Raw genomic sequence first — 10,133 nt, forward strand, 5'->3', positions numbered from 1 at the left:
TGAGCGGGAACAAGTGCCGCACAATCGCTAAGAGAAGCTTCCGAAAGAGCGATTGTGACACTAATCATTCCAGGCTTAGAAATTAGTCCACCAAGGTTATTGTTACACCCAAAGTCTTAGTTAATATGTCGGCAACTTGTTGGAAAGGCATGTATCTCAAGTAGATAATATTTATCTCAATCTTCTCACTGATGAAATGACTATCTATCTTGACACGTTTCATTCTATCATGATGTATTGAATTTCTCACAATGGCTATGGTAGACTGATTATCACACAATACTTCTATAGTACCTTTAGTCTTAATGCTGAGTTCAGTTAGAAAGCGTTTTAGCTTAATTCCTTATAAATTCCATGGACTAATGATTGAAATTCAACTTCAGCACTACTTCGAACTACGACTTGTTTTTTTTTTGCTGTGCCAAGTTACAAAATTTCTCATACATAAGAGCAATATCCTAACGTTGACTTACGATCAATAGGGAACCCAACTCAATCTGCATCGTGTAAACTTCTAACGATCTAGTCATTTTTTTTTTCTGAACATGGGGTACTTTCCAGGGTCGTGTTTGAGATATCTCAATATTCTATACACAAATTTCATATATTTCTCATAAAGTTTATTAAAAAATTGACCTATCACGCGCACTTTCCAGGATCGTGTTTGAGATAGCTCAATATTCTATACATAAATTCCACATGTTTCTCATAAAGTTTGTTCAGAAATTGACTTATCACGCTAACCGCAAAGCTAATATCTGGTCGATGAATCAAGTATATTAACTTTTCCATCAGCCATTGGTACCTGTCTCGATCAATTGGTTCATCTTCGAGATTAATTCCAAGTTTTGATTTTGCATCACTAGTAATCGGGTTCCTTCTTTTTCATACTCCATAATCGCATTATGAAGCCACTTTAACTGTTTGCATCTTAGTCAGAATTTCCCAAGCTTGAAGGAGCGGAATTCTTCTACACCGTTCTAGAAGAGAATGTAGTTCATCTACTTTTCTTCATGTAATCACATGATAAAGCATCCAACTCTTCTTTTTCGTCAAGTAATCGGCCCTGCATCTTAGTCATAACTTTGCAGGCTTGAAACAATGGAATTCTTTTACATTGTTTGTGCAACACGGTATTTATTCTGAGCATATTCGTTGAACAGTGCATCAAGGGTTTTTTAGATGCTTAGAACAAAAATATCTTCTCCTTGCTGCGCGCGAAGAAATTTCAAGAACGAACTTGTTTATGAAGAGACTCAAAAATAAATTGGAAAATTGCATGGTATGAAAAAAAATATTTTTAAAAACTAAAGGCATAACTTCAACTTTTTTGTAATTGCAGGTGTGATAATCATATAACAATCACATAGAAATCATATAACAATCACATAGAAATCAGGTAGCAATCAAATTTTTAAGCGAAAGTTTTTTGACATGTTTGCAAAAAAGCAAAACCTTGAGACACGTGCCCAATTTTGAATTTTTTTATTATTAAAATTGCAATTGCCCCAAATAAATTACTACATAGAAATTTAATTAATTTAAAAGAGTTTTAATAAATAAATTTAAAGCATTGTTTAATTAATAAATACTCACTTGATTTAAAAGAATATACACTTTCAATTTTGTTCCATCTGTCTATTATTTAATTTAAAATAGGGTTGTTTTTAAATATAGAAAAATGAACCAAACTATTTACAAAATATAGCAAAATTTTAGACTATCAATGATAGACGTTGATAGACACCGATAGACTTCTATCAGTGTCTAAGCGTTTATCATTGATAGTTCTAAAATTTTGATATATCTTGTAAATATTTTCACCATTTCTACCATTTGAAATAATTTTCCTTTAATATAAACATAATTAATAAAATTTCACCATTTTTTACATCACCCTCAAAATTAATTTTAAATTCACTTCCTAATTATTTTAATTAATTAATAAATTTTAATGCCAAAACTAAAAATGATTATTCAGTGAAAAATATATGGAGGATATTAGTTTTCTTCATGTAATCACTCGATAAAGCATCGAGGTTTTTTTTTTTTTTTTTTTCCAAGTAATCAATGTATTGGGCATTCAATGTTTTTTAGGTCCTTCGACAGAAAAAGGCTCCTTCATGCTACATGTGGATACGAAATCTTGAGTTTAACATAAATAGAAAAGTGTCACACCCCCTCCCAGGCTACTCTCTTAACCTAAAAAGACATATGACGACAACATAAATAGAAAAGTGTCACACCCCCTCCCAGGGTTACACTTACAGAATTACTAAAGAGTTAGTAATTTCGAACAAAAAATGATAGCTAAATGACTATCGGAATATGAGTTATTCTTAAGATAGTATTTAGTCAAGAATGTCTTACTGTAGTATCGTTACAAATATAATCTTGGGTATATTATTATTTTGCTAAGACGTGATTGGGTTTAAAAAGTAATTCACTCATAAATTTTGTTTATATTTTTCAGACTGATGAGTTCATTAGTACAATTGTTGGCCCTTGGTAAACTAATTGGGGATAATTATGCAACTTGAAAATCAAATATGAATACTATACTAGTGATAGACGACTTACGGTTCGTTTTAATAAAGGATTATCCTCCAATTCCTAGCTCAAATGCAAACCGAACTGTTAGGGATGCATACGATAAATTGATTAGAGCGAATGACAAAGCCCGTGTCTATATCCTCGCCAGCATATTTGATGTCTTGGCGAAGAAACATTAGACTATAGGTATGCCAAAGAGATTATGGAATCTCTACACAGGATGTTCGGATAACCGTCCTTCTCCCTAAGGCATGATGCTATTAAATATGTTTACAACTACTGTATGAAAGAGGGGGCCTCTATTAAAGAATATGTTTTGGACATGATGGTCCATTTCAATGTGGCAGAAGTAAATAGAGCTGTCGTTGACGAGAGAAATCAAGTCGGTTTTATTCTAGAATCTCTTTCGAAGAGTTTTTTTGCAGTTCTGCACGAACGCGCTTATGAATAAAATTGAATACAGCTTGACTACTCTTCTGAATGAGCTACAGGCTTACCAGACAATGATGGGAGCTAAAGGCCTGGAACCGGAAGTACACGTTACTACCGCTGAGAAGAAAGGAACGTCCTCCAAAAAGCTTGATGTTGCTTCCTCTTCATAGAGTAAGAGTATTCCTGTTAAGAAGAACAAAGGGAAAGGGAAAGGGAAGAAGAAAATTGTTGGTAAAAAGGGAAAGGCTAACGCTGCAGACAAAGGAAAGCGTTTCCACTGCAATGAAGAAGGGCACTGGAAGAGAAACTGCCCCCAATATCTTATTACGAAGAGAGTAGAGTAAGCAAAACAAGCAAACTAGTTCCTGAAGATTGCTTGCTATCCTCAGATTGACCAGTGGAAGATGTTGCTGCTTGAAGATAAACTTATCAGCTTTTGTTATTGTAATAAAAGTTAGTTTTATCTTGTTTGTAAAGAACAAATTGTATATATTTTTGTAAATGAAATGTTCATTAGTGAAAGTTATGTTTGTTCTATTGCATAGCAACTTCTGTTAAGAACCAACCTAGTTAAAAGCCATTTGCAAATATTTAGATATTTAAAATGGCTAGAAATCAATAAAGACAAGCAGTTATTTAACCTAAGTGATAAGTTTAGAACACTTGAAAAGTTTAGAGTGTACAAAACTTGTTAGGTAAAATAAAACCGAAATACTTCGATTGGATCAAAGTATAGAAAGTTTAAGATTTCGATGTAGTGGGAGGAATGTATGACTTCCTAGCTATTATTGAGAAATAAGTGTTGTGAGAATAAGATGCATTCCCCATATAGTTTAATAAAAAGTCTATTGTACAATAACATGTTTATAATGATTCTCTCTACTAAAGTGTTTGAGAATCACCTAGAAAGACTAGGACTACCAGGTTAATAACCTAGGGCAAGTGGGAGAAAAGCCAGATATGGGATACTGAATGGTAAACCATGGGTATGTGATGCCCTAGTTTATTGTATTCTCTGTAAAACTCAAAAGCTTAGTTTTATATATTCGAATATATAAGTTACCACTAGAGTTTTAGTCCAAGTGGGAGTTTCTAGGGTTAACTCGTGGTTTGTAAACAATAAAACTTATTCTAAAAATTCAATAAGTTGTTATTGAATATATGAATTACTTATTTCGTTTTAGAAATAAATCTAATAAACTAAAAGATCCATGACTATTACATGAGTACTTGAACTTTATGTGGAGACATAAAAGTATATCAGGTTCGAGTAAATAGTCAAAATAATCTATAGTATATGAATAAGGTTGGGTGCCTTATTCTAGTAACACTATTGGATGCGGCCCACTCTGTAGTTGTTACAAAAGAGTTGTAAAGTGCTACAAACGATGTGATCCTAATTCGTATATGTTATGACATGAGGAGTGGGGGCGTTCTATGCAATGAGTTTGTACAAGATCGGACCACGAATCAGTCACTCTTACTTTATAACGCTGCTTACTGTTTAAGACTAACTATTTCAAAGTGATGACCTAGGTAACTTGACCTTAATTCTGAGCTAACTATGAACTTCTGTTTATTCGGGATTATTCTTAGATTTGCATAGGTGAGGGTTGGCTCAACAACGCTGACTCAATAAACCTCTATATTAAGGGTAAGACCGGGTAAATAGCTAGGGACATAGGGTGCAAGATGGAACTCACTTCTACCTGCTTTCAGGGATAGTAGAGAGGTTATTCCCTTAAGTGCTGACTCCAGGTCTTGAACAAGGGGACCAACCCTCTCATTAGCCTGAGAGGGACTCAGTTTGTTGATTAGTTCACAAACCAATTATTCATTAGAGAATCAGTGAGACTTAAGGAATAAGAAGTAATCTCGAGGGTAAAATAGACATTTGACCCATGCCGTTATTACGAACAACCTGTGAAGGGTTAACTTACTAATCATGGTTATATTGAGTGGACATAATATATGTACAGTGAGGGGAGTGAAACCGTGGGCTTTAGTGGAGTGACCCATTAGTTAACAAATGGGGGTTAATTTGATGTAAAGAGTTTTGCCAATTAATCTCGAATCGTTGGAGCCCATGATTTGTAGGTCCCCGAGGTTCCCCTACTAGCTCGTAAATGGATTAGCCTTAGAGTAGCGTGATAAGTTAATTTGAAACGTTCAAATTAGAATTAAGAGAATTAATAATTATATGTGTTATAATTATGTGTTTAAATTTGGATTTAAACAGAGTTGGAGAATTAATATTTAAATATAATTTAAATATTAAATTCATGAATAGGGATTCATGAGGTGGAATTGGTGTAAAATTAATTTAATATTTGATATTAAATTAATTAGAATTAATTAAATTGTTTAATTAATTAATTATTATTAATTTTATTAGAAAAATTAATTTATGAAATTAATTTTGTAAAATTGGTTTTGGAAATCCATTTATAAAAACAAAATTGGAAAAAGATTGAAAAACATAAATGGAGAAAATTGGATTTCTCCACTATCTCAAACAAGAAGGTCACTCATTTCCCACTTTTATCTTGAGTCAAAATTCCTAGTATGAGCTGCTCTTCATGCAACTATCTATTATTCATGATTGTCTTGCAATAAATAGAGGAGATTGGACTGAGAATCGGGCATGCAAACTAATACAATTCTTGAGTTTTTGCTGAAAAGCTTAAGAAGTTGAAGAAGGTGTTCTTCAAGTTGTAGCAATGTGTTTCTTCTCAAAATTTCCTTCATTCAAGCTTATTTGAGTCTCACAACTCAATCTAAGGCTCCAAGAGAATAGTAGGAAATATCTTGAGGTGGTTCACAAGAAGATTTGGAGAAGATGTGCAGCTGAATTCGAGATTTAAGAGGTTCTACAAAGGTATGACTTGAAACCCTTTTATTATTGTATGAGCATGCTTTATTTATAGCCAAAATTGATGAATTAGAATGCTTATTGATCCTTGTTGCTTCCGTTGCATGCTGATATAATCCTACAATTGGTATTGACTTCTTGCTTGATGCATCTGCTACCACATTAGCCTTCCCTAGATGATATTCTGTTGTACAGTCATAGTCTTTGATAAATTCAAACCATCTCCTTTGTCTCAGATTCAGTTCTTTCTATTCAAAGATGTACTTCAAACTCTTATAATCAGTGTAAATATGGCATCTCTTACAGAATAGATAATATCTCTAAATCTTCAGTGCTAAGATCACTGCTACTAACTTTAAATCATGAATCAGATAGTTATGCTCGTGCTTCTTCTTTAACTGTTTTGAAGCATAAACAACTTCTTTTCCCTCTTGTATCAGAACACAACCTCACAATAAATTTCAAACTCTTTTCCTGGCACATAAAGAGTTAAGATGGGCATTGTCACTAACTTCTTCTTCAACTCTTGGAAACTTTACTCACATTTCTTTGACCATTCAAACTTAACATTCTTCCTTGTTTAACATGTCAGATGAAGTGCTATCTTTGGGAAACCTTCTACAAATCGTCGGTAGTAACTTACTAAACCCAAGAAACTATGAACTCTTGTTACTGAAGTGGCTTGTTCCCACTTAACTATGGCTTCTATCTTCTGAGGATCCACACTAACTCCCACAGTTGACACTACGTGACCCAAGAACACCATTTGATCAAGCTAGAATTCACACGTATTAAATTTGGCATAAAACTTCTTGTCACATATCGTTTGCAACACTACCCTGAGATTCTCTATATGCTTCTCCTTACTCATTGAATATAATAGAATTTCATCTATAAACGCAATCACGAATTGATCTAGATACGGGTGGAATACACTATTCATGAGATCCATAAATACTGCTAGTGTGTTCGTCACCCCGAATAACATGACTAGAAACTCGTAATGACCATATTTGGTTCTGAATACTGTTTTGGGAACATCTAATTCCCTGATTTTTAGTTGATGATATCCTGATTTCTGGTCAATATTTGAAAATACTGCTGCACCTTTTAGTTGGTCAAATAAGTCATCTATATGAGGTAAGTGATACTTGTTACGTATCAATACCTTATTCAATTGCCTGCAATCAATGTATAACCTAGGTATACCATCTTTCTTTTTCATGAACAGTACTGATGCTCTCCAAGGAGACACACTGAGCCAAATATACCTCTTATCCACCAGTTCCTGCAACTGAGTTTTTAACTTCTTTAGCTCGCTAGGTGCCATTCTGTAAGGATCTTGAGAAATAAGTGTTGTTCCTTGTAACGATTAAAAGTTAATTCCTTGTTATGCATGCACTGTGCCATAAACTTGACACAATGTTTTTATGTCTTAGTCTCTTTTTATCTTTAAGCATGTGGACAAATATGAATATGAATGAATGAACACGTATATGCGTTAAAGAGACTTTATGCGATACTACTTCTAAATATATGCGTTGTTAATGATATGCTCATAGTATGCAATGGAGTAATGTGTGTCACAAGTTTCCTTGCGCTGAAACCAAGTATAATTTCAACGCAAGTTTCTCAGAATAATTTGAGGTCGAACGCAGTTATTGTTTTTGTTAATGCATTACTTTTGTGATACATGCAACCGATTTTTACAATGAATAAAGAAATTGGTTTATACAGGAATTTAAATTGCGATGACATAAATTGCGTTGATAAAATAAAATTGCGTTAATAAGTAAAACCCTAAACTAATATGATACAAGATACAAAATACATGATACATGATACATGATACTGAGGTCGAGACTGACTATGAAGTTATACAAAGGACCATGGTATGCGATGGCAAGTCTTTATGGATGAATCAGAAATAAAAAGAATAGATAGTAAAAACATCGCAAGTTTGTTAATTGCGTTAAAGATGCAACTAAGGTTCCACTTTCCCTTGGCGTACACCTCTCGGTGATCGGCCGCATTCCCATATCTCTATGGTGAAACAGGGATGAACGTGATGAACGCAAGGTTGCTTCCATCTCTGGAAGTACTTCTCACTTTAGTTAACATATTCTTCCAACATTCTCTCGATAGGCAGAATAATATCTTCACTTCTGTTCTCACAGGTGAAGATACCGTCGAGCATGCTTTAGCTAAACTTAATGATTTCCTTAACACAAATTAATTTACTTGCTTAATTCTTGCTAATTACCCAGGGAATCAGGAAAACATCATGGAGAAAATGGATTATAGATGAACGGAAATAGACAGAGAGATGACAATGGTGATGATCATAACATTTAATACTAAGATTAAGCGTTCGATACATGGTGTGAATGAAAGATTAAGAAGATGAATACAAATGATGAAATAGAAATTAGAAACAAATACAGAAAGAGTGTCAACGTCTTGACATAGATCTGAACGGAGATTATGCTTGCTGGCGTGTGGAAGTGGTAGAAAGGAAAGCTTTCCTCTCAGGCTTGCTTTCCCGGTAGAAGTGACCCTTGTACAGAGCTTCAGCTACGGGGATTGGAAGGATTCTCTGCCTAGAGACTTACTTCTCGGCCTTGTCTCGTGGTTCTTCCTAGATCTACTCTGTAAGGTGTTTCAGACCAGTCTCTCTCTCAGAATCAGTATATGCACGTCTCTATGTATATAAGTATATCTTTCAATGAAATTGCAAAAGCTATTTATAGGCGAAGCTTGACTCTTTGCATTGTGGTCCCCACTTTATGGTTAATGTAGTTCTTGAAATGGCAGAGTGAATATTCCTTCTATTACGCAATCAATCCCATTAGAAATGCACAACTGACAGCTGTACACTCGTCAGAACCCTTCGTAATTGCGTTACTCTTTACATTTTCGATCTATCGCCGCATGCGGTGTTGTTTTTGGTTACCGCATGCGGTTGAGATTGCGTTGATCGCTAAGCTCTTGATCGATTGTCGCATGCACCATCACTGCGTTGATTGACCCTTCATTCTCGATTGATAGGCACAATGCGACATAGACGCGTTGTTCAGTTTATCTTTGAGCCATGAACGCATACGGTGACTGATTTCCTGCAAAACAAAATTGAAACATTCTATTCTACCATTGCAATGGTGTTAGTGGGTGTATTGACGACATTTTATAATTCTCGCATTTCTTAGCCAATTTCTATACTATCGACACAACTTTTCTTTCTTTCAGCCGCAATATCTAAATAAAACAGTATAAATAACTTGTATTTCTACAAGTTATCACACCCCCAAATTTAGATATATGCTTGTCCTCAAGCATATCTTCAACTAAGGCAATATTGTTCAATACCTATCTTAAATTTTTGCGTCGATTGGCTACTTCGAATGCTCGACCTAGGCAACATTACTTAACAACGCAATTTTCTTCTATCCTTGATAATTCATAAACAAGCCCTACTTTATTCTTTTATACAACAAATCCCTACTAAAAAAAATTCATTTCTTGTTTTGAAAAGAATGTTTACCTCTTCTTGTAAAAACAACTTGGTGCGTCCATATGCGGTAGTCTAATTTGCGTCATTTATTAGAGACTGTTGATCATGGTTACACCCTTCGTTTTGGCTTGTTCCCACGGGTGTCATGCAAACATCCAACTACGGCTGTGTGCCAATCTCAACTTTAACTCTTGATTTTCAGCTAAGTTTAACTTTTGCTGGTCAGAGGAGTTGTTTCTTATACTCTTATTTTTTCTCATTTTTCTCTTTCTTTTCATACTGCGTCGTTCTTGGAAACCCACCTTCGTTTTGGCTTACTCCCACGGGTGTCATGTGAACATCCAACTACGAGCAGGTTCCTTTTACGACTTAATTTTTATCAGGTTGGGATTGTTTTGGGATTTTCCTTGCGCTGACATTGGAGTTTTGTATGAAAATATAATTTTTTTTTTATAATAATGAACGCATTTTCTTAATGACCGCATCCACTTGATCGCATCTGCTCAGACCTTTCCCACCCCCAAATTTAGAGATGTGCAAGGTCCTCATTGCGTTGTTTTAGATAGAATAGGCAAACACTTAGTCAAAATTTTGAAAAGAAGGTTTGAGCAGATTTTGAAGGATAAAAGGATAAAAGGAATAGTCAAACACTTAGTCATAAACTTGATATGCTAAAAAGATGTGTTCTTTGTTATGCATGCACTGTGCCATAAACTTGACACGATGTTTTTATGTCTTAATCTCTTTTTATCTTTAAGCATGTGG

The sequence above is a fragment of the Benincasa hispida genome, chromosome 9 (genome assembly GCF_009727055.1).
Source record: "Benincasa hispida cultivar B227 chromosome 9, ASM972705v1, whole genome shotgun sequence".
NCBI classification, from domain to species: Eukaryota; Viridiplantae; Streptophyta; class Magnoliopsida; order Cucurbitales; family Cucurbitaceae; genus Benincasa; species Benincasa hispida.